Source organism: Emys orbicularis, chromosome 2 (genome assembly GCF_028017835.1).
Source record: "Emys orbicularis isolate rEmyOrb1 chromosome 2, rEmyOrb1.hap1, whole genome shotgun sequence".
Taxonomy (NCBI): Eukaryota; Metazoa; Chordata; order Testudines; family Emydidae; genus Emys; species Emys orbicularis.
The window spans coordinates 75,150,860-75,175,934 of NC_088684.1; the positions used below are offsets into that span (position 1 = coordinate 75,150,860).

The 25,075-nt window shown below is 42.2% G+C and overlaps 1 protein-coding gene across 1 annotated transcript in view; it reads right to left on the reverse strand.

Moving 5' to 3' along the window:
* Nucleotides 1-23,905, reverse strand: part of MAPRE2 (microtubule associated protein RP/EB family member 2) — a 112,261-nt gene extending 88,356 nt beyond the window's left edge. The window contains exon 1 of the mRNA XM_065398761.1: nucleotides 23,870-23,905. The gene's annotated coding sequence lies outside the window, so the exon portion shown is untranslated. The remainder of the gene's footprint in view (nucleotides 1-23,869) is intronic.
* Nucleotides 23,906-25,075: the final 1,170 nt, after the last annotated feature.

The window sequence follows — 25,075 nt, forward strand, 5'->3', positions numbered from 1 at the left end:
CTCTAAAATTTTACATTGTTTTGTTTGAGTGCAGTTATGTAACAAAGCAAAAAAAAAAAAATCTACATTTGTAAGTTGCGCTTTCATGATAAAGAGATTGCACTACGGTACTGTCACCTCCTACAAGTAATTGAAAAATACTATTTCTTTTATCATTTTTACAGTGCAAGTATTTTTAATAAAAATAATATAAAGTGAACACTATACACTTTGTAGTCTGTGTTGTAATTGAAATCAATATATTTGAAGATGTAGAAAAACAATATTTAACAAACAATAGAATACCAATTGAAATGTAAGTGTGATTAAAACTGTGATTAATCACAATTGATTTTTTTAAATCGCAATTAATTTTTTTTAGTTAATCGCGTGAGTTAACTACAATTAATCGACAGTCATAGTAATCATCAAGTGATCCATCCCCTGTCACGCATTCCCAGCTTCGGGCAAAACAGAGGCTAGGGACACCATCCCTGCCCATCCTAGCTAATAACCATTGATGGACCTATCCTCCATGAATTTATCTAGTTCTTTTTTGAATCCTGTTATAAGTCTTGGCCTTCACAACACCCTCTGGCAAAGAGTTCCACAGGTTGATTGTGCATTGTGTGAAGAAATACTTCCTTTTATTTGTTTAAACCTGCTACCTATTAATTTCATTTTTTGACCCCTAGCTCTTGTGTTATGAAAAGGAGTAAATAACACTTCCTTATTTATTTTCTGCACACCAGTAATGATTTTATAGACCTCTACCATATCCACCCTTAGTCGTCTCTTTTCCAAGCTGAAAAGTCCCAATCTTATTAATCTCTCATGATATGGAAGCTGTTCCATACCCCTAATCATTTTTGTTGTCCTCTTCTGAACCTTTTCCAATTCCAATGCATCTTTTATGAGATGGGGCACATCTGTACGCAGTATTCAAGATGTGGGCATACCGTGGATTTATATAGAGGCACTATGATATTTTCTGTCTTATTATCTCTTACTTAATGATTCCCAACATTCTGTTCACTTTTTTGACTGCTGCTGCACATTGACTGGCTGTTTTCAGAGAACTATCCACAATGATTCCAAGATCTCTTTCTTGAGTGGTAACAGCTAATTTAGACCCCATCATTTTATATGTATAGTTGGGATTATGTTTTCCAGTGTGCATTACTTTGCATTTATCAACATTGAATTTCGTCTGCCATTTTGTTGCCCAGTCACCCAGTTTCGCGAGATCCCTTTGTAGCTCCTCGCAGTCTGCCTGGGATTTAACTATCTTGAGTAGTTTTGTATCATCTGCAAATTTTGCCACCTCACTGTTTACCCCTTTTTCTAGATTATTTATGAATATGTTGAATAGGACTGTCCCAGTACAGACCCCTGAGGGATACCTCTCTCCACTGTGAAAACTGACCATTTATTCATTCCTACCCTTTGTTTCTCATCTTTTAACCTGTTACCGATCCATGAGAGAATCTTCCCACTTATTCCATGACAGTTTACTTTGCTTAAGAGCCTTTGGTGAGGGTCCTTGTCAAAGGCTTTCTGAAAATCTAAGTACACTATATCCCCTGGATCCACCTTGTCCACATGCTTAATCCCATCAAAAAATTCTAGTAGATTGGTGAGGCAACATTTCCCTTTACAAAAACCATGTTGACTGTTCCCCAACAAATTGTGTTAATCTGATAATTCTGTTCTTTACTTTAGTTTCAACCCATTTGCTTGGTACTGAAGTTAGGCTTACCACCCTGTAATTGCTGGAATCACCTCAAGAGCCTTTTAAAAAAATTGGCAGCACATTAGCTATCCTCCAGTCATCTGGTACAGAAGCTGATCTAAAAGGACAGGTTACTTACCAAAGTTAGTAGTTCTGCAATTTCACATTTGAGTTCCTTCAGAACTCTTGGGTGAATATCATCTGGTCCTGGTGACTTATTACTGTTTAGTTTATCAATTTGTTCCAAAACCTCCTCTAATGACACATCCATCTGGGACAGTTCCTCAGATTTGCCACTTAAAAAGAAGGACTCAGGTTTGGGAATCTCCCTCACGTCCTCAGCCTTGAGTGCTCCTTTAGCTTCTCGATTCTCCAGTAGCCCCACTGGTTGTTTATCAGGCTTCTTGCTTCTGATGTACTTAAAAAAAATTTACTATTACTTTTTGAGTCTTTAGCTAGCTGTTCTTCAAATTCTTTTTTGGCCTTCCTAATTATATTTTTACACTTCACTTGCCAGAGTTTATGCTCCTTTCTATTTTCCTCACTCAGATTTAACTTCCACTTTTTAAAGGATGTCTTTTTGCCTCTCTCAGCTTATTTTACTGTGTTGTTTAGCCATAGTGGCAGTTTTTTAGTTCTCCATGTTTTTTTTAATTTGGGGGTATACATTTAAGTTGAGCCTCTATTATGGTGTCTTTAAAAGGTAGAGACATCAGAGTATAAACTTTCCTGCACCATCTTCATAACGTGCCTCAACTCCAGCCTGTAGAGCTCACCACTAACCACTAGAGATCAAACTCCAGCTACATACCCATTCAATCTTTGGCCTCTCTGCTAAGGCTACCAAAGGTTCCAGTTAGTGCTAGGTTTTATGACCAATGTTGTGATATGGACAATTGTCCACTGGGAAGTGGAGTGAGATCAAGCTCATTTCATGTGAAGCGTTAGATGGTAACATCTCAATCACTTGTAAAGCAACAATGCACTGAACTTCCAATCAATGCAATTTCCTTAGTTCATTCAACAGTCATTCTTGTTTTCTTTGAATTCACTACAAGGGAATGAACAGTTATCTGAAGAAAAACCAACTGAGACATTTTAAAGCAAAATGAAAGTTCAGAAAATTATTTTTAAAATTATCTTTTAGCACCTTCAAGTGTGTTGGGTATTTTTCAAACCTGTAGAGATGTCCCTGCTTGAAAGAGCTTACACACTAAATACATTTAAAAAAGAAGTGATAAATGGGGAAGAGAAGGTTTAGGACAAGATTACAATAATAAAATTATGGTTACTCAGTAAGGCATGGACACATCTTAACTGTTCAGCTAGACCCTGATAAGCTACTTAGGCATGTATTTCATTTTAAGCACATGAGTAGTTCCACTAACCTCAGTAGAACTATTCACTTATATTACCTATTTAAAGTTAGGCTGAATCAGGATGTATATTTTCTTTCCAAATATGCATCTAGAATGTAAAATTTCTGTTGATGTTTTCTGTTTACTAAATAGTTAAAGAAAATTGTTATTGTGTTAGGGAGCCCACAATAAGATGTCACCTAACTGAAGTGTGAAATAGACAAATGTGATTGTACATCTGTATTATAGGGCATAGATTTGAGCCAGATTATAATAGATTAGAATACTGTACTGATTTAATGACATACATTACACATAAATGCATGAGTTACATAAATGCTTACTTTAAAGGAATTAATAGCAGTTGACAATAGTGTTACCAACACATTGAGCACACCAAATCAGATGTGATATACTGTGTGGCTTAAATTCATGCTAAACTAGGCTATGCAGACAGAACTACTCAGCTCTCATTTTTCCATGACATGTGACCAGCATCACTCTGATTAACTCAAAGGGACAATCCAGTGGTGATGTTAAAGGGGTTGGAGTGAAAATTCAGATCCTAGACTTTTTATGAACTTTATTGGCTTGCATAGTACCTGATAAAATCCCCTTGGGTACTTGCTCTATTCCTTAATGTTTATGTCACATTAGGTTTAAACACTACCATACCAAAATGGTAAAGGCTATTTCTGGCATTATGCCGAGAAAGAAACATAGCATGCGGTTTACTAAACAGTTCCTTATCCCTCCAGCTATCTTGTAGATAAGAAATGAGGCCCCCTATTGCCACTTCAGGATAGACCTTAATTATTTGCTTGCTCTGGAGAAAGCAGGCTGCCAAGGACACCATGTGCATGGACCACATTACCATGAGGGAATCAATCTCTATTTTTTATAAAGATGGGGCATATTGAAATTCCAGGGGTCAGGTTTCATATTTTAAAAGTGTTCTGTGTCTGTAAGGAAAAGTAACAGGAAAGACTCAGCTGCTTGCCACTTAAAGCTGGCTTTTCAAATGTGCTCAGCTGAAGATCTGACCCATAGTAGGGAATTCATACACATGCTAATGCTCTTCCCCCTAGCCTGTGGGAACCTATGCTTTTTAGCAGCAGCCATCCTCTAGTTACCACAATAATCAGTGGCTCACAGATCCAAACATTTTGGTCACAGACAGTTACGGAAAACGGTCAACATTAAAAGCATTTTTAAACTAAGTTATTACATTCTGGAGATACTCCCCCTGAACTAGAGCTATTTACTCAGATTATTAGCAGCAGCAGGTAAATGCATCACCATACTATGGATCACAAGATGAAACACTATGCTTCAATTCACATGGTTGAAGAAAACAAGTTATGGAAAAGATTATGTTTAATTAGACATTCCCCAAGCCAACTTGAGCACCACTGGGCCATAAAGCCAAAAAGTCCTTTAGCTAAAAACCACCCTCAGATACTGTCTAGAAAGATACAGCCTTCAGTGTACACTAAACCTCTCCTGCTTATCCAATTATAAGAAGTCTGCACCAAATATCCGGAGTGTTCTTATGAATAAACACTTCATCAGCTACTTAAGAACATTATAAAGCCATCAGCTGAAAGCACTATACAGTACAGCAGAACACACCCAGTGAAGGAAAGTTCAGTCTGAGAAATTAAAAGGATTCTCTTACTTGCATTACCTCCAGACATAGCAACAATCAATGGAATTCTTATAGGGGCATATTACACCTGTGTTCAGTGGTATGCATTTGATTTCAATTGAATTCTAGGTACAATTTAAAAGTGCTGATTTTGACCTATAAAGTCATAAATGGGCTGAGATCAATTGAGGCAGTAACTTTCCCTCTGTCCCTCATTGTAAATGGAAAAGGGCTGGAGACAGGACCCTGATTCCCATCTTATTTACACCAGTTTTACTCCAATGCAAAATCCAGAGTTGCTCCACATTTATACTGGCATAATAAAGAGCGGAGTCCAGCCCAGTGTGTTTGCAGGGAGAAGTCCTCAACGCTGGAACTAGCTTCCTCACTTTGGTTTGCCATGTCCAAAATTTGAGGATGGTACTCAACATGAAGGGTACATCTACACTGCAACAAAACACCTATAGCTGGCTTGGGTCAGCTGGCTCAGGCTCACAGGGCTTGGGCTGTAAAATTAGAGCATAGATGTTAAGGATCAGGCTGAAGCCCAGGCTCTGGGATCTTTCCCTCTATGGGATCTCAGAGCCCTGGCTCCAGCCTGATCCCAAATGTCTATGCTTCAATTTTACAGCCCCACAGCCTGAGCCAGCTGACCCAGGCTAGCTGCAGGTGTTTTACTGCAGCGTAGACATACCTGAAGACCACCTTTAGGGGTGGGAGGGTAACTCAGGTAATCTAGATTCCCAGACTTTTTCTGGGGACGAGAAGAGCTTGATTGGGTGGGAGGCAGATGGGATGTTCTAGAGAGGGGTTCTTGTTTTGAGCTTTGGTCCAATTTTTAGGTTGTACAGATTTTATTCATTTTAATGTGCCCAGATCTACTGAAATCTACATTTGACAAAACAAAACAAATCTATAAAATAAATGTGGCGTCAGGCTGGAAGCCTGGGGGAACAGCAGAGAATATCTGGCAGGGGGAGAAGGTAAAGTATAAAAGGACTCATGATGGATTTCAAACTGTTAAGGAATTTTAGAGCTGCTCTCCACTTCCTAAACACTCAATTTTGTCCCTAAGTGGCCCAAGTTGGAGCTGGAAAAGTGCAAAAGGAAAAAAATCAGAACAGATAAGAAGTGGCATTGGTCTTCTGATTTAAGAAGCTGCATGAAGTCATGTCTTGTGTTCCTCATTGGGAGATAAACACATTCTCTGAGAGCCTTTTAAGCCAACTGGCACTTTCACCAGGCAATGGTTTAAAAAAAGGTTAGTTAGCTTTGTGTGACATAGAATTGTCAGTAGCTTTGTGTGACAAAGAAGGGAGCACTTTTCCAAAATGTGAGTCTGGCATCCCTACATCTCACTTGCCTGCCAACAAGGTAACATACACCAAGCAATCATTGTAATGCTGTAACTCACTTGTTGAATTGAAATAATGAGTTGGCCCTTATGTTACACAATGGATTCCAAAAAAGTGAATGCTGGCTCTTGGGACTGGTAATTCTCTGTTCCTAGTACACTGCAAGATTCTGATTGTGAAATGTTTTGCAGTTAATGGTCATTTCATTTATGCACACAGTAAAAGAAATTTAATCCCTCACACAAATACCTGTTGCAGGTGTACAAAGGCTACATAAGGAGCAGAGGAAATGTAAACATTTTGGAATTGTTCAATAAAACTGTTAAATGCATCACACGGAGTAAAATTCAATCATTAGAAGCTGGCCCAGCATACAATACTAACATGTCTAGAATCAGTGGTAGGACTCTTGTGAGTTAGAGTTGCACAGGAATTGTAATCTAACACAATGAGCATTACATTTGCCAACCCCTGTCAAGAAGCTGTAACATGCTTAAGAAAAATGAAGATAGAAGGCTGACACTTTAAGAAGTGATTACTTCCTTACTGTGAACAACGAATTCCATGAACAGTTTTCTTATGTTGTTAATACAATGAGTATTTGTCAGAGTCACAAGGTCTGGCTATGCCCCAGCCTGTACCCAGTCTCCTGGGAGTGACTCCTTTAATGTGCTGGGCCCCAAGAACCCACACACTTCCACAGGCCCAAACCCATAGTCTCCAAGACTCAGATTGGGCCTTCGACACCAGCAATCCCGGTCTCTCAGAGAGAACCAGAATCCTATGGGAGGCTGTTACTGTCCCCCTTCAGGGCACAGTGCTCTCAGTGAGTATTGACAGTGACAGTCTTTTCACAACAAGTTAACCATTTTTTAGTCACCTGGCACACAGAATCTGAAAGTCCTCAGGTTAGCACAGAGGGGTGAACTGAAGCCAGCCCATCCTGGCCAAGCCAATGTCATGATGAGCCAGCCAAGCTATGGTGGATTCCATCTCTGGCTCTCTCCCCATGTCCCCTCATGGCTGGGTTCTTGAGTCCCTCCAAAATATCAGCCCCTTCTTCTAGTCACCTGACACCTTGTTCTCCAGCTCAGTTCACAAGACCTATCTGCTGGGGTTTCCTGTTGTTAGGTTTTGATTGTTCAGTCATTGGGGTGTCTGTCTTGCTGAACCCTCTTTTGATTTGGGTTGGTTTGAGCCAGTTCTTTAATTACTATTCATTTTACCCAGACAGGGAGGTGACACTGTCTCCTGCACTGTTCCAGGAGCAGTGTTAACCCTTTGGCACCCCCTGGGTAGCCATGCAACATACAGAGGGAAACTGAGGCATACCTAGGATTCAAAAAAATATTACAGACAATTTCCACTTCCATATGTCACAGTATTACATATTCTCCCTGAAGAAAAAGGAATTTACAGCAAGTGTTCCACTCCCTGGATCTCACTAAATTACACTATCAAGAAATTACACAACATTGTTGTGCAATTTTTTTTTAGTGCTTTCATCTTTAGTACTTTACAAAGAATAATGAACTTCATCTCAACATCCCTTTGGCAGTTATCTTCATTTTACAGATGTGAAAACAGACACAGATGTTAATGATCTGGTTCTCAGAGGTGCTGAGCAACTGCGGCACCTATTAAAGCCCTATGCCTCTCAGGTCATAAGGACAAAACTTGTGTCATAGCCAGGGGTAAACCCCAGGTCTCCTGACTCCCAGCTCTGTGCTACAAGTCTAACATTCCTACCAAAGAACAGCCACATGAACAACAAAAGGATATAACATGCTTATTAAAAGCAAGTATCAATAATACACTTCAATCTGCTAATATACTCAAAAAGCCTCATGATTACTAACCTTTCTGTAACTGTTCTTCAAGAGGTGTTGTACATGTCCATTCCAATGTAGGTGTATTCACACCCTGAGCACAGTTGCTGGAGTTTTTTCCCTTAGTGGTGTCCATCGGGTCGGCTCCCGCATTCTCTGGTGCCGCACACTCATAGAACCTGGATAAAGGGCCCTGCCGAGCCTGTGCCCCCTCAGTTTATTCTTACCAGCTGACTCTGATAACATCTCAAAGAACAACAGTTACAGAATGGTTAGTAACAGTTTTTTCTTTGAGTGCTTGCACATGTCTATTCCAATGTAGGTGACTCAAGAAGTTGCACAGGAGGTGGGCTTGGAGTTCAAGAACAAGCTGACTGCATGGCTGAAGTCAGCATTGTCTTTGGCCTGCTGAGTGATGGCATAGGGTATTGAGAACATGTGCACCAAAGGACCAGGTTGCTGCCCGGCAGATGTCTTGAATAGGAAGGAGGGGGGAGGGATAGCTCAGTGATTTGAGCATTGGCCTGCTAAACCCAGGGTTGTGAGTTCAATCCTTAAGGGGGCAATCTGAGGCAAAAATCTGTCTGGGGATTGATCATGCTTTGAGCAGGGGGTTGGACTAGATGACCTCCTGAGGTCCCTTCCAACCCTGATATTCTATGCTATTTTTTCTATGGAACTTGTGCTAGGAATACAGTGGAGGAGGCCTGCAATCTTGTGGAACAAGCAGTTAGGTTAGCTGGAGGCAGAATGCCAACCAGCTTGCAATATGCACAATGTAATCCAGGACGAGATTCTCAGGGCAGAGGTGGGAAGGCCTTTCATCCTGTTTGCTATTGCTATGAACAGCTGGGTTGATCTGCGAAATGGCTTGATTCTTTGTAAATGGACATGCCCTGGCATTCTAACACCCAAGGAGTGTGGACATTGCTCCTCCCTGTTTGCATGTGGCTTCAGGAAGAAAACTGGTAGAAAGATCGTTTGACTGCTGTGGAATTGTGAAACCACTTTCAGGAGGAATGCCAGGTACGGCTACAGCACCTTATCTTTAAAGAAGATCATATATGGGGGCTCTGATAGGAGGGCACAGATCTCCAAAACCCTTCTGGCTGAGGGGATGGCCACTAAGAAGGCCACTGTCCAGGAGAGGTGCACCAACGAGCACATTGCCAATGGCTCGAAAGGGGGAAAAGACAGACCAGTCGTTGACCCAGGGATGGAAGGCAGAGATTGCTGGTAGGTGGACCTTGACTGAAGAAATAGCCAAACCCTGTTTCTGATGCAAAAAGTACTCCAATATGAGTTGCAATGGGGATTGCATGGGTGGAACTCTGCGTTGGGAGGACCAGATGGAGAATCGCTTCCATTTTGCAAGGTAAGTGGTCCTGGTAGAGGGTTTTCTACTACCTAGCAGAACTCTATGGACTTGCTCCAAGCAAGCTTGCTCCTCAGGATTCAGCCATGGAGCTTCCAGGCCATCAGATGAAGAGAGCTGAGGTTCAGATGGAGCAGCTGACCATGGTCTCGGGAGATGAAGTCTGGGTGTAGCAGAAGCAGGAGCGGGGTTTCCATTGAGAGGAATAACAGGGTGGTAAACCAATGCTGCCTGGGCCATCCTGGGGCTATGAGAATGTTCCGTGCCCGGTCCCGCTTGATCTTCATCAGAACCTTGTGTATCGTCAGGATAGGAAGAAAAGCATAATACAGGTGATCTACTCATGATAGCAGGAAGGTGACCGTAAGAGATCCTGGGCTGTGGCCTCACAGGGAACAGAAGTGGTGGCATTTCCTGTTGTCGCAGGTAGCAAACAGGTCTATAAGGGGAGTCCCCCACCGTTGGAAAATGTCCCTTCCGCTGTCTGGCCAAAGGGACCATTCATGGTGAGAGGAGTAAGACCTGCTGAGGTGATCCGCCAGCTGGTTCTGTGCTCCCAGGAGATCCAACACCTCGAGATGGATTGAATGGGTTATGCAGAATCCCACAGCTGGATTGCTTTCTGACATGGGGCAGGGAGGAGTGAGCTCCGCCCTGCCTGTTGATGTAGAACATGGTAGTTGCACTGTCTGAGAACCCAAACGACTTTGTTCGTAATATGGGGCAGGAATAGTTGGCAGGCTAGGCGGACCAGCCTGAGCTCTCTGACACCGAGATGAAGAGAGAGCTCTTCTGGGGACAATAGACCTTGAGTCTTGAGGGACCCTAAGTGGGCTCCCCAGCCCAGTGCTGATGTGTGAGACTAGAGACATCGATGGTTGGAACCATGGAAAGGGCACACAACCCATGTGGTAGTTCAGCCACCAAGTCAGTAAATCGAGGACTTGAGCGGGCACGGTGAGCACTGAATCCAGATGATGCCATGAATGTGAATACACCATGGCCGGCCATGTTTGGAGAGGTCTGAGACACAGCCTTGCATGTTACACTACGCAAATGCATGATGCCATGTGGCCCAGAAAGCAGACATTTTCAAGCAGTTGTGACTGGATGGGATTTATCAAGACCGTGACTGCTCGAAAATGGTCTTCTGGAAGCAAGGCTCTTTCTGAATGAAGTCAAGAACCGCATTGATGTACTCTATCCTCTGCATCAGGACAAGGGTGGATTTTTGGGTGTTTATCGGTAGACCTAGGGCCTGGAAGGTTGATTGGATGAGATGGAAGTTGGATTCCACTTGAGCTCTGGACTGGCCACTGACTAGCCAGTCCTTGAGAGATGTGAAGATGTGCACTCCATTTCTTGAGAAAAGCCACCACCACTGCCATATACAGTATTTGGTGAAAACCTGTGGAGTGGCTGACAGGCCAAATGGAAGCACCACAAACTCATTGTGAACCAAGTACATACCAATTTTAGGAACATTCTGTGTCCTTGGGGGAAAAAAAATTGATATGTGGAAGTATGTGTCCTTTAAACTGAGGGTGGCATATCAGTCCCCCAGATGCAGAGAGGGAATGATGGAAGCCAGGTTGATCATGCGGAACTTTAAGCTCTTGAGATAGTGGTTGAGACAATGCAGGTCTAGGATAGGTCTGAGACCACCCTGGGCTTTCGGGATTAGGAAATAACATGAATAGAACCCCTTTTCTCTTAGGTGATGTGGAACCTCTCCTATGACTCCCACCCAAAGGAGGGATTGGACTTCTTGTTCCAACAGTTGCTCCTGAGAAGGGTCCCTGAAGAGGGATGGGGCAGGGTAACCACAAACTGTAGGGTGTATCCCACTCTACTGTGCTGAGTACCCAACAGTCTGAATTAATGTGTGTCCAAACATTGAAGTGGGACAGGTGGTTCAAAAACAGAGGGACAATTGGATTGAAACGTCAACCTTGAGCTTCTCACCAAAATGAGTGCTTCAAGCTCCCTGAGTGTTTGGGGGTGGCCTGTATCGGCCCTGCTGAGGAGGCCGGCGGAGGAGGTCTACGCCTGAATCCACTGCTCTTCCTCCTCTGCTGGTCCTGGCTGAGCAAAATAATAGCCAGTCTGTTGGGGTCTGTAATGCTTCCTGGATGCCGCTGGAGTATATAGCCCCAGGGATTTCAGGGTCACCTTAGAGTCCTTAAGCCTATGGAGCCTACCATCAGTTTGCTCTGAAAAGCACAAGGACCCTTCAAAAGGGAAGATCTTGGAGGTTTTGTGGTACCTCCTGGGGAAAACTTCAACGACTGCAACCATGAGCCCACTTCAATGTTTGGACACACATTGACCACCTCTGCCTGGATGCCTAGATTCGAGGCCACCCGCTTTAATAAGTCTTGGTAAGCATTGTGGTCATCTTGTGATGGGGACATCCCCAGATGAGGCTGTGGTGGCAGTGGGGAAGAGGAGTCTAGGACCGGCTGAGGGGCCTCCACTCCTCCCTCTGTATTGACCAGGACTCGCGGGGCCTCTTCTTGAGGCTCGGTACCAGGCTTGGTACCAGAGTCTGGATCGGGGGTCACACAGTGAGGTACCAGAGGTGCTCTGCTCTGAGGTCACCAAGTAGGAGCACCTCAAGAGAGTGCCTTGACCTTGGGGGAACCCCCAAGGGTTCCAGAAGGGCCATTGCATGGGTGCCGGCCCCCATGGACCCAGTGGCCAAGCACTTGGTGGTACCCCTGTGCTTGGGGGCACAATGGAGTAGGAGTGCCCAGGGAGCAGCATGGGCGGCTGCGATGACGGGAAGAGTAGGATCCCACTTCTGACTCTGATGAAGACGAAGAGTCCCAGCATGGTGACCAGAGTTGTGCAGACCCCTTTGGTGCTGGTGATCAGTGCTGCAGATTAGCCTGCGATGAGGCTACCATGAGGGGGTTTCCCCCTAGAGGGCAGTCGTGGTACTGGAGGATGGCTGGGGAAGGGTTCCCTGCCACTCAACAGTACAGCAGTGCCAAGTCCTGTGCCACCAGGGACACAGGAACTGGAAATGAAAGTAGGTCCCTGGCTGCTGCAAACACCTCCAGAGTAGACGGCACCGTGAACTGACAGGCACGCTGTCTGCCTGAGGACAGTGTCTCAGACGCCAGAGTCAGTGGGTCCTACATAGGTACTGGAGCCATCGGTACCGGCTGTTGCAGTGCCAGGGCGAAAGTGCGGCCCCATGCGGACATCGCTCTATCCTGGTCCCCATGCCTGCTTGAATTTGGCACTGGGGATCAACTCTTCTCCTGACTGTTTCCTATGCTTCTTCTTGGGCACTGGGGATGGGGACCAGTGCCAAGATTCATGACCAGTGGGGGGGGGGGGAAAACGCTCTGCACCGAAGCTGAGGTACTTGGTCCCGAGTCCAAGCACAGCTCAGAAGCGGGTCTTAGGGCTGTGTCTGTGAGAAGGACCTTCAATCTCGCTTCCTGGTTCTTTTTAGTGTGAGGTTTGAAGTCCTTGCAGATTTGGCAGTGGTCCTTTCTGTGAGACTCTCCTAAGCCAGCATCTCTCAAACTGGGGTCCATCTGGCCCCGCTGATCAACTCCTCCCCCTTCCTCCCAGCACCTCCTAAACACTGGAGAGGTGCTGGAAGGGAGGGGGAGAAGGGGGACAGGGGCGCTTGGGGACGGAAAGAGGCAGGGAAGAGGAGGGGCAGGGGTGGAGTGAGGGCAGGGCCTGGGGCTGAGCGTGGAGCTTGGGGGTCCATGGCAAATTTTTAAATAAAAAATGGGGGTCCTCAGGTTACTGAAGTTTAAGAACCGCTGCCCTAAGCACTTGAGACAGCTCTAGTGAGGGTTGCTCAATGGCATAGACTTGCTGCAGGAAGCGCAGGACTTGAAGCCCGGTGATCAAGGCATGCCCTGGCAGCAGGAAGCAGATGAACCTTGCTAACTAAGCATGAATGAGTCCAACTACTACAAAAACTAAACGATCACAACTATAACAGGGTATATACACTGGAAAAGAAGAGAAAATGTCTACTGGGAAGTTTGCCTGAAGCAAAGAGTAGTTCCAGCAACTGTCACAGGTGGTAAGAAGGAACTGAAGGGATGCAGGGTCGGCAGGGCCCTTTATACCAGTGCTATAAGCGCACGGCACTAGAGGGCGCTGGAGCTCACCCTATGGATACCACTAAGGGAAAGAATTCCAGCAACTGTGTGTGGGCTGTGCACACACCTACATTGGAATGGTCATATGCAAGCACTTAAGAAGAATACAGTACTAGACTATTGGGAACCATGAAACACTCTTAATCTTCTTGGTTGAATCACTTCACCATGCTGTATCTAGAGGGCAGATTTTATCATGGATTCTCTTACTGTTAGGTACTTTTTAAAAATGCATTTCAGGCTACTTATTGCTTACATCTAATCTGAACTACATGTCTAGTTCTTTGATATCAGTTAATTTTAAAATCTGTCATTTCCTACCTTGCTGCTTATAGTGTTTACCAATCTGTTATGGCTTGGAGTGCTAGCGGATTAATATTTTGCAAGCCCTAGAGTACACAAGCACTTCCATTATACAAAGCCTTTCACCAGAGAACCTAAAAGCACTTCACAAGCTAGCAAATTAAGCCTCAAAAATACCTCTTGGTTGTTAAAATATCTATAGGGTTCGCCCTTTGAAAGGTTAGAGAAGGCTGCAAAAATAGCACAGAAACAAGACTGCATAGCTTAGCACACTGAAGACTGGTCTGAGAGCCAGGAATTAGAGTTCTAACCACAATTCTACCACTGACCAGTTAAGTCATGCAACCAGTGTCTTAGTTTCCCTAACATCTATATAAGATGAAAGTAGTACTTTCCCTTTTCACATGATTGATGAGGATTAATGTTTGCACAACACTAAAATACTGAATAAATGCTAAGTGTTATTAACGAGAAAATTTCAAATGAACAGAAAACAACATTATGCATGAAGTTCAGCTCTTTAGTGAGACATTCATGTTAGCACACTGTGATAACAAAACCAAGACAATGAAAAGTTTTCAGAGGATGTAAAGAAATTTGCATCCAAACTGAAGGATATTTCTTAAAAGACATTTGAGAGTTCTGAGTCATATTAAGCACACATGATTTCATGAATACCTTAATACAGCTTATTGGAAGAAACTAATCTATTTACTAAAACTGTACATTCTCTGTGTTCTTGCTTATGTGTATTTGTACACTCACTTGCTACAGGCAACTATACTTAGAGCTGCTGTACATTTTTTTGCAGCCCTGAAATTCAGATTTAGCAGAAGGTGTCCTTAATGGAGTATTTAGAGGGGAAAAAAAGGGTCAGGGTGGAGGCTGATGTCCTGAAAGGGATAAGTGATTTTCAGAAGCCTGTTGACAAGAAAAAGTCATGCTCAAGTATTGAGGGGAGGATGCATAAAGAAGGAAGAAGGCTTTGTTAGCAATACACAAGTAAATATAAATGAATATATAATTAAATGTAATTTAAATTTGACTAAATTAAAAATGGTAAAAGGCTACAGCAGAATGCAATTAACACTGCCACACATCCAGGAACAAGCATATATAGGTCAAGTGTGATGTCTGCTAAAGAACTATAGTTAAAAACAAATTTTTATAGAGCAGAACCAATCCAATATAAAGCTCATCTCTCTCCTCATAAAGATAGAACTCCATTAAAAATGTAAGTGCCTCCATTTTGAGTAGACAGGGGCATACCGAAACTACATACATCTTATTGGGAAGATAGAGAGCTGGATTTACTTCCTTTCATTAACCAATGACCCACCTGTCAAACACAGGGTTTAGACTTAAGAAAGAAGGATTACATGTAACTTGTTCTTACGTTAAATACAAAACACACACACACACACACACACACACACTAAAGTCTTAGTTAAGAAGTCAAGTTAGGAAATGTGAAAGTAAAGGTTGAATGCACAATCTTAACTCTGCTTCTTTGTTAGGGTTGCCAGGTGTCCGGTTTTCAACCAGAACACCCGGTCGAAAAAGGACCCTGGCAGCTCTAGTCTGCTAAAAGTCCGGTCGGTGGCACAGTGGGGCTAAGGCAGGCTCCCTGCCTGCCCTGGCTCTGCACAGCTCCTGGAAGCAGCCGGCATGTCCGGCTCTTAGGCACAGGGATGGCCATGGGGGCTCCATGATCTGCCCCCGCCCTGAGCGCCAACTCCACAGCTCCCATTGACTGGGAACCACGGCCAATGGGAGTTGCGGGGGGAGCGTCTGCGGGCCCAGGCAGCGCGCAGAGCCCTCTGGCCCCTCCACCTAGGAGCTGGACATGCCGGCCACTTCTGGGAGTTGCCTGAGGTAAGCGCCGTCCAGCCAGAGCCCGCACCCTGAACTCCCTCCCACACCCTATACTCCCTGCCCCAGTCCGGAGAAAGTGTGTGAGGGTGGGGGAGAGCGAGTGATGGAGGGAGGGGGGATGGAGTGAGTGGGGGTGGGACCTCAGGGAGGGGATGGGGCAGGAATGTTCGGTTTTGTGCGGTTAGAAAGTTGGCAACCCTATCCTTTGTATGTATGCATAATGATAGCCATTAATTATGTGATAATCTTATTTTACATACAATATAATGCAGTGGTGTTTTCTAGAGCCTTGCACATGTGTATCCCCTGATTAGACAATTAGACAGCCTGATTAGACAATTAAAGAGAATGAGCCAAATTTGAGCCTTATATAAATGGGTGGTACTCCAATGGAAGCCAATTTGCAATCTTAACTAGTAGGCACTATCAGGGTCCTGCTGTAATAAGTTTGTAGGGGGGGGGAATGATTTTTTCTGGGTAGTTTAGGAATTAAATTATAGCCATGCCACTTAAAGTTATATAATCTTTTGGAGGGGGATTTTTAAAGTCAAAGAGTACTTTAGGTACCCTATTCCTATTGAAACACAAAAGGCACTTTGAATATCTACTCCTTTATCTTTGCTTTGCTTTATACCATCTTCTATTGTAATAAAAATTGTAGCCCACACGATAGTGGCTTAGTCACACTACTAGTTATGACAGAACAACTCTACGTAGGCTGAGCAGGTGATTATTATACACAGCATCTAACTTTTTATACATGAAGACAACATTTAGAGTTAACATTAGGTGAGAAATTTGTCACATCCACCTGACCCCAGTGATCCCAACACTTGAGATTTTATTGTGAGTCTCATAATATTGGTGATTTTCTCAAGCCCCCAGCTCCTGGAATGATGTAATTACATGAGAATCTAACCTTTCATTTAATAAAAACAAGCTGCTAACCCTCCTGCTTGCAGAGAGCAGTGTGGACACAAGTGGACCCTTAAAGATTCCACAACCAAAAGTCAAATAAAAAGATCCCAAAGGTATTTATATTTATTTCAATTTTTAAATCAGTCAATCTCATGGTTTGAGGCACCTGAATCATGATTTCTGAATGTGTGGGACTGGCAACACTGAAGTGCTTAATATTCAGTTGCCTGATGCAATTAAATACTGCTCCCTCAACATTCATGCTATTCCCTGGGCATTCTCCATTCTTAGTATAGGCAAGCTTCAGTTACACTGCGGTAATGTTATCTTCTTGCAAGGCAAAATTGGAAATGTTAAAGGCAACTACTATACTTTAGAAGACCCTCCATCTGATGTTCCCACTACATTTCTTAAAGAATTAATGTAAGAAAGATTATGACTAAAGCAGGCTGTCAAACATTCTGTGGAGAGGATTGAACTCCATTTCTAATTATGGCCCTGTGGCAGGAGCACACATTTAGGACTATGTGCTTCCTTCATTCCACACCTGATCTCCCACAGATGTCAATGAGAAATTTGCACTAAGGGAGGAACAGAAGATAGCCCTTATACAGTAGCTAAATTTTTAGTTACATGTCCAGGTCTTTGTCACACTCATCAATGTCACTTGGGGGGAAAATATGCTCACCTTTAGGACAACTGCTATTTCAGCCCTTTGTTTCTCTTCCTTCCCCATGTTTCTTTCATTTCTCTTCCTATTCCCTGTGTCCCTTCTTTCTTCCCTCTGCAGATCCTTCCCTGCAGCAGCTCCCAATAATTACCCATCACTCCCCTTCCATCTGCTAAAATGATCAACAATTAAATAGTTGGTGATATTTTAAGTATCACCAGTATGTTTTGTACACTAGTACAGTTTTGGGCAACCTGTGGCCCGTCAGGGTAATCTGCTGGCAGGCCGTGAGACAGTTTGTTTACATTGACCATCTGCAAGCACAGTCTCCTGCAGCTCCCAGTGGCTGCGGTTCGCCATTCCTGGCCAATGGAAGCTGCGGGAAGCAGCGCAGTCTTGTGGCCTGCCAGCGGATTACCCTGATGGGCTGCGTTCGGCCTGCGGGCCACGGGTTGCCCACCACTGCTCTAGTAAGATTAATGGGGTTAGTTTGGGGAAAATACCACCCCTGTCTTGTTTCAGGCTGCCTGCAGACTGAGGAAGAAAGCATTGCATTGGATTATACTCTGCTCACATTTGGAAGGTTCTGTAAGAGGTAGAAACTTTTTTCTAAAATGAAAACTTGTTTCTGCAAAATCTGAGTGTGCCATATTGAGTCACAAATATTTCCAGTGAGCCAGCTCTGGCAAGCAGGTTGGTTTTCTTAAACTGCTGAATCGCAGAAGCAGAGCAATCGAAGATTTCTCTACTCAGTCTGCAAGAGCACTTAGTCATTGCTTAAAGTATCTTTAATACACGAATACATTGTTGAAATGGACAAAATGCAGTACACTATATACCAACTAGAATCTGGCATCCATTTACCAAAAGCCCATAAAATGATATAATCCTTACTTTATTGTCCATTTATTTTATGCATATTTTTGAATAGCAACAAAGTAACAAAATTCAATAACCTAAATGGGTCTTATTACTATGAATTTCGGTTGCTCTATTGTAAAAAACCCGTCTTTTAAGTATTTTAAACACAAAAATATAGCTATGATATTACAATAATATATTTTGTTCATGATGTTAGAAAATTATGTGCTGATTTTCTTTAATGCAAGGTAACAAAAACCCATATATTTAATAGTTTTGAGTTATAGTTAACATTGATAGCTTGGCCATTGGAATGGACTGTCATTAACTTTGAACAAAAGCATACATATGTTGCATTTTTTAAAAATTACTGTGGTGGTTTTTTTTTTAAATGAGTCAGTTGCATTGATGAACTCCTGTGGGATAATTCCTGGTATTAGGACAGTGAGGGAAAAAAGTCACCCTATGGTTCAGAACATTTTCAGACAAGACCATAAAAGGATATTTAGGTTGTTCAGTTACTAAGTAAGGCAGGGAAAGGATACTGGTTAGTGTGAAGCCATAAACAAACATTCCATTCAAGTTAACTTTGTCCTTTAGGTTCAAAATTTAGATCCAAACTACAGCTCTCTTCTCATGTTAAATCAAAATTGACCATAAAAACAATTGTGTCTTCATGCAGTTGTGACTGTCATAGGATGTTACCCTGCACTGCCTTTTGGGAGACCCAATCAGTTTCCACAGGATGGAAATGCTGTGAAAGCGATGCATTCAGCCAAAGGATTAAAGTGATTTGTTTTAGTGACACCCTCTGGCTAATAATGAAGATGCAAAAGTAGAGGAACTTTTTCCCCCCGCCTGGAAGGAAAGACTGTGTTCCTCTACTCTTCCTGCTTTCCAGTAACTATGCATAACTTTTCCACATGCAAGCAGCAGAGCAAATAATGAAAGCCTCTTATCAAATAGATTTAGAAAGTTTTAGCTGTAGTGAAGCAAAGAAAACCTGCCAGGATATTGAAGTTGTTTTATTGTGTTCCTTTCCTGAACAAATTCTGTTTTCTAATCCACACTGAGATGCTTTTGGCTGCCTGTACTGCTAGCCAGAAAATACTGAATAACTGCAAGTAAACATGTACTCTAAAGCACCATAGAAACAGCAATGTTTTTTGTTGTTAGGATGCATTCTAAATCTATTGTTTTAAAATTCCTTGCTTAATGCATTGTATGTTTAACTGCCAATGAAAACTTTTTCTACATATCCTGGGGGAGTATTCTAAATGAAAGTTGTAAAACTGCCTGGATAGTTGAACTTCCTTCCCTAGATTGCTATCCCTACAACTTTAACGGTTAAACAAAAAACCCACAAACCATCATTGAGTTATCAAAGGAAGCATGAAAGTACATCAAAATTCCATTGCATATTGATATGTGAAACCTGGATTTGGTCCATATTCAGCTACAGTACAGCTACCTTTATAGCAATATGATGAACCTCTGGTATTAAAAAGCTGGCGGCTGGGACTTTATTTTGATATTCAGTGTGCTACAAAGTTCCAGGGATTTGGGGAGGAAAGACTACAGAGTAGGCAGAGACCAGAGGGAATACCCTGGAAAGCTGCCTGTTGGTCTGAAGGTGGGACTAGTCACTCCAGGAAATCTGTATGTCCAAGATAAGTTTTATTAGGCAATGTGTAGTCACAAGCAGACTTTTGTAAAGTAGACTATATATCCCGGTTGCCTCTACACTAGTAGTTTTCTTCAGATTTCCTACTGTTCCACAATCACCTATGGGAATACTAGTATAATCAGATTGATTGCAGCTGTGAGTGTTTTAAAAGTGTCATCCAGACATGTTTTGAGCAGGGTTAGAAAATACGTGATTAAAATGCTATGGCCACTCTACATTAGGCACTTCCACTGGTGCAGCCCTACCACTGTTAAAAACAAGGTGCAAGTGGAGGAAATCCATTAGAATTTCTACAGCTTTGAGTTTCTCAGCTTCTTCATGGGGCCCAGATCCTTTGTTTCATCTTTGACTCATTCCAGGCCTCTTTCAGCTTCTTTTGTGCTATAGCAATTATCCACTGGTCTTAATATGAAAACTCCCAGCTTAAATATACTGCATCTCTCTTCTGGTTCCTCAAATTCTCTCAGCTCTCATCACTTCATTCTCATAGCTTCTAAAGTCTGCAGTTATCCCCTTGCAGCTCTCCCTATCATGGTTTCAGTCTTCTGCACAAACACTGCCAACTTAAGTGCAAGAGTGTAATAAGAAAAGCCAAAGAGGAGTTTGAAGAACGGCTAGCCAAAAACTCCAAAGGTAATAACAAAATGTTTTTTAAGTACATCAGAAGCAGGAAGCCTGCTAAACAACCAGTGGGGCCCTTTGATGATGAAAATACAAAAGGAGCGCTTAAAGATGATAAAGTCATTGCGGAGAAACTAAATGGATTCTTTGCTTCAGTCTTCACGGCTGAGGATGTTAGGGAGATTCCCAAACCTGAGCTGGCTTTTGTAGGTGACAAATCTGAGGAACTGTCACAGATTGAAGTATCACTAGAGGAGGTTTTGGAATTAATTGATAAACTCAACATTAACAAGTCACCGGGACCAGATGGCATTCACCCAAGAGTTCTGAAAGAACTCAAATGTGAAGTTGCGGAACTATTAACTAAGGTTTGTAACCTGTCCTTTAAATCGGCTTCGGTACCCAATGACTGGAAGTTAGCTAATGTAACGCCAATATTTAAAAAGGGCTCTAGGGGTGATCCCGGCAATTACAGACCGGTAAGTCTAACGTCAGTACCGGGCAAATTAGTTGAAACAATAGTAAAGAACAAAATTGTCAGACACATAGAAAAACATAAACTCTTGAGCAATAGTCAACATGGTTTCTGTAAAGGGAAATCGTGTCTTACTAATCTATTAGAGTTCTTTGAAGGGGTCAACAAACATGTGGACAAGGGGGATCCGGTGGACATAGTGTACTTAGATTTCCAGAAAGCCTTTGACAAGGTCCCTCACCAAAGGCTCTTACGTAAATTAAGCTGTCATGGGATAAAAGGGAAGGTCCTTTCATGGATTGAGAACTGGTTAAAGGACAGGGAACAAAGGGTAGGAATTAATGGTAAATTCTCAGAATGGAGAGGGGTAACTAGTGGTGTTCCCCAAGGGTCAGTCCTAGGACCAATCCTATTCAATTTATTCATAAATGATCTGGAGAAAGGGGTAAACAGTGAGGTGGCAAAGTTTGCAGATGATACTAAACTACTCAAGATAGTTAAGACCAAAGCAGATTTTGAAGTTCTTCAAAAAGATCTCACAAAACTAAGTGATTGGGCAGCAAAATGGCAAATGAAATTTAATGTGGATAAATGTAAAGTAATGCACATTGGAAAAAATAACCCCAACAATACATACAACATGATGGGGGCTAATTTAGCTACAACGAGTCAGGAAAAAGATCTTGGCGTCATCGTGGATAGTTCTCTAAAGATGTCCACGCAGTGTGCAGAGGCGGTCAAAAAAGCAAACAGGATGTTAGGAATAATTAAAAAGGGGATAGAGAATAAGACTGAGAATATATTATTGCCCTTATATAAATCCATGGTACGCCCACATCTCGAATACTGTGTACAGATGTGGTCTCCTCACCTCAAAAAAGATATTCTAGCACTAGAAAACGTTCAGAAAAGAGCAACTAAAATGATTAAGGGTTTAGAGAGGGTCCCATATGAGGAAAGATTAAAGAGGCTAGGACTCTTCAGTTTGGAAAAGAGAAGACTAAGGGGGGACATGACAGAGGTATATAAAATCATGAGTGATGTTGAGAAAGTGGATAAGGAAAAGTTATTTACTTATTCCCATAATACAAGAACTAGGGGTCACCAAATGAAATTAATAGGCAGCAGGTTTAAAACAAATAAAAGGAAGTTCTTCTTCACGCAGCGCACAGTCAACTTGTGGAACTCCTTACCTGAGGAGGTTGTGAAGGCTAGGACTATAACAATGTTTAAAAGGGGACTGGATAAATTCATGGTGGCTAAGTCCATAAATGGCTATTAGCCAGGATGGGTAAGAATGGTGTCCCTAGCCTCTGTTCGTCAGAGGATGGAGATGGATGGCAGGAGAGAGATCACTTGATCATTGCCTGTTAGGTTCACTCCCTCTGGGGCACCTGGCATTGGCCACTGTCGGTAGACAGATACTGGGCTAGATGGACCTTTGGTCTGACCCAGTACGGCCTTTCTTATGTTCTTATGTTCTTTTAACTGCTCCCTCTCCCTAGCCCCCTGTTAAACAAGGCTGAGCTTCAATTATTCATTTCCTAGGAATTGTTCTAATCCTAACCTATCAACATATCCCAATTATCTGCAAACATTCAGGTCTCCGCTCCTACTGATTTGAAAAACCATCAGCTGTGCATTTGTAGCACCTTTTTACAAGTATGTCTGAGCTGTTTCAAGATATTCAAAACCCTTAGTCAACAGTTGAACCATCTCCCTAGTTCCCTTGTGAAACAAGCCTTAACATTGTTTATAGAGTACAGGAAAAATATGGCTCATCTTTGCTAAAATATACAACATAAATAAAATATTCTAGCAAGTGAGACATGCCATATGCCCCCATCAAAGTCAGACTTTATAAATGGAAACATTGACAGACTTTCAAGCATTGGCAGGTGGGTTACAAACTAGAAGTTTCTGAGCAGGGATATGTCATTTTATGTATATGTTAAGTGCATAACTACATAAAATATAATGTGTTATAAGATATAATGCCATACAGTGAACTGTACTCTCTGTACCTTGCCAAGAGAGACTGAATGTGTGCATATACTTTTGACAGCACTACACCGCATGCTAGAAGGTGTTTTTATTTAAAAACAAACAAACCTATAATAGTGTAGATGTATAATAGTCTTCCTTTTGGGGGAAAGTTTAGAATTCAGGCTGTGCAACAAGACAGACACTTGGCAACCATGATACAAAAAGACAGTTAATATGTGACAATGTTTCTTTTATCAACAGCAGCTTGTGCGTTCATCATTTTAAAGACTTTCAAAACATTGCCATCTTGTGGACCTACCTCTAATTGTATCATTGTTCTCTGCTGTTCCGACAGGTGAGTCAAATTATGACTGCAAATTGCAAACATGACAAATTGGAGGCTGGATAGATTAACCTAGTGTCCAATACACAACTAACTGAAAATTTACAAAGAGCTGTTCCTTATTGGATATGCATTATTAACCATGCACAGTAACATTTGGTCTAGCTCTCTTTTCCTCCATTTAAAATTGGGAAGGCTGCATTATTTAACTGGTAGAGCTGCTAACTCAATGAAGTAAAATGAGCATTGAAGAGAGAGCATAAGACAGTTTTCCACCAGAGTTCCTGAAGCAGGAGAGGAGGAGAGACAAGGAAGAGGAGAGAGGAAAAAAAAGATTCCTCTCCCACTTTTGGCTTCCCTCTTTATTGACACACCCACCCACCCCTTTATTCCCTACACATTTGCAATATTTTTTCTGGAAGCAGTTTTCATTGGTGCTGCTAGCTGTGAATTTGTTACAATTATTTTGTATTGCATGGATACTACCATTTACAAAGGCAACTTATTTTGACTTGTACCTATATATTCTTGCATGCTAGGTCTTGCTGCAAAGGAATCTCAGTAATACTGTATACTGAATGTCACCCAACTGTTGCTTTGAGTTTGTTTATATTTTTAAAGAGCAAGTCAACCTTGAAGTCAATACCTCATTCCTTTTAACGTCAGTCACAACATACTGTACATTTTATCACACCACAGAGAGAAATAAAACACTTACTTTGCACATCCAAGCACTTTCCCTGGTTGCCGGAATGAAGTATTCCTTGCAGCAATTTGGTACTAGAAGGAAAACATGACAACAATTAGCTCAGCAAGGAAATAGGAAAAAATAATGAATGGTCTTTGTCTATATGGGATATGCAGCGATGCAACGACCATGTCTGTTCTAAAAACGAAACAAGAGGAGAAACCCTTCCTCACAATACCCTAATTCAGCTGAGTTCACACAATAGCACAGTGTCTAGTATAACTGCACAACAGTCATATGTGCCTTCTCGATGGTAGGAAATCTGTTAGGTCTCTTGCACTGCCACATTCAGAGTTTATTCATAGTTGCAGGTCATATTTTTGCCCCTTGATTTTGCCAGGCTTTTCTGAGCAAGAACATAATCACAGTAAATTTATGAGCATTCCACCAAACTGATCTTCCTGGCTATGACCCACTTTAAAAAAAAAAAAATCTACTATTGAGAAGCATGTGTAATGCAGATAGGTAAAACTATATTCTTCCTAATCCTACATTATGATGCAGTGGCTTCCCTTAAAAGCTTTCCAGTTTTACCTTATGCAGCTACATAACATTACCTCAGCTTATGTAAATGTTTCCTATAATGTACTTCCCTATACACAAAGAAGGCAATATCTACTGAAAATACTGAGATAACATTATTTAATTACCTAAGGCAACTGAGCATCTTTTGAAGGGGACCATTGTATAACTAAATTTTGTCATGTAATCCAAGAACACCTTACAAAAACAGTTAAATTGCACTCTTACAACTTAAAAAAGTTAATTCATTTTCTCTTCATAAACTAAAAGCATGAGTGTTGCCTGTTTAATGGCGTGTGCTGTTGAACACCACTAGCACGCTAACCATTATAAATGAAGAGTGCATTCTATAAAGATTTTTTATAATTGTATAAATCAACAATCCCAAATTTTCTGCTCTCTGGACTTCAGACTTTCACTAAGTAGTCCAGTGCAGGTATTTTATGAGATGGGGACCTGTTTTGAAAATCATTTGCCTATTAAGGCACCTACCTACATTAATTCCTTCTACTCTGGTAAGCATGTGGGGGAGACTTAGGCCTTGGCTACACTTGCAGCTGTACAGCGCTATGACGTAAACCTGTCTTCGTACAGCTGAGTAGGGAAAGCGCTGCAGTCTGTCCACACTGACAGCTCAGTGGCGTGGCCACACTT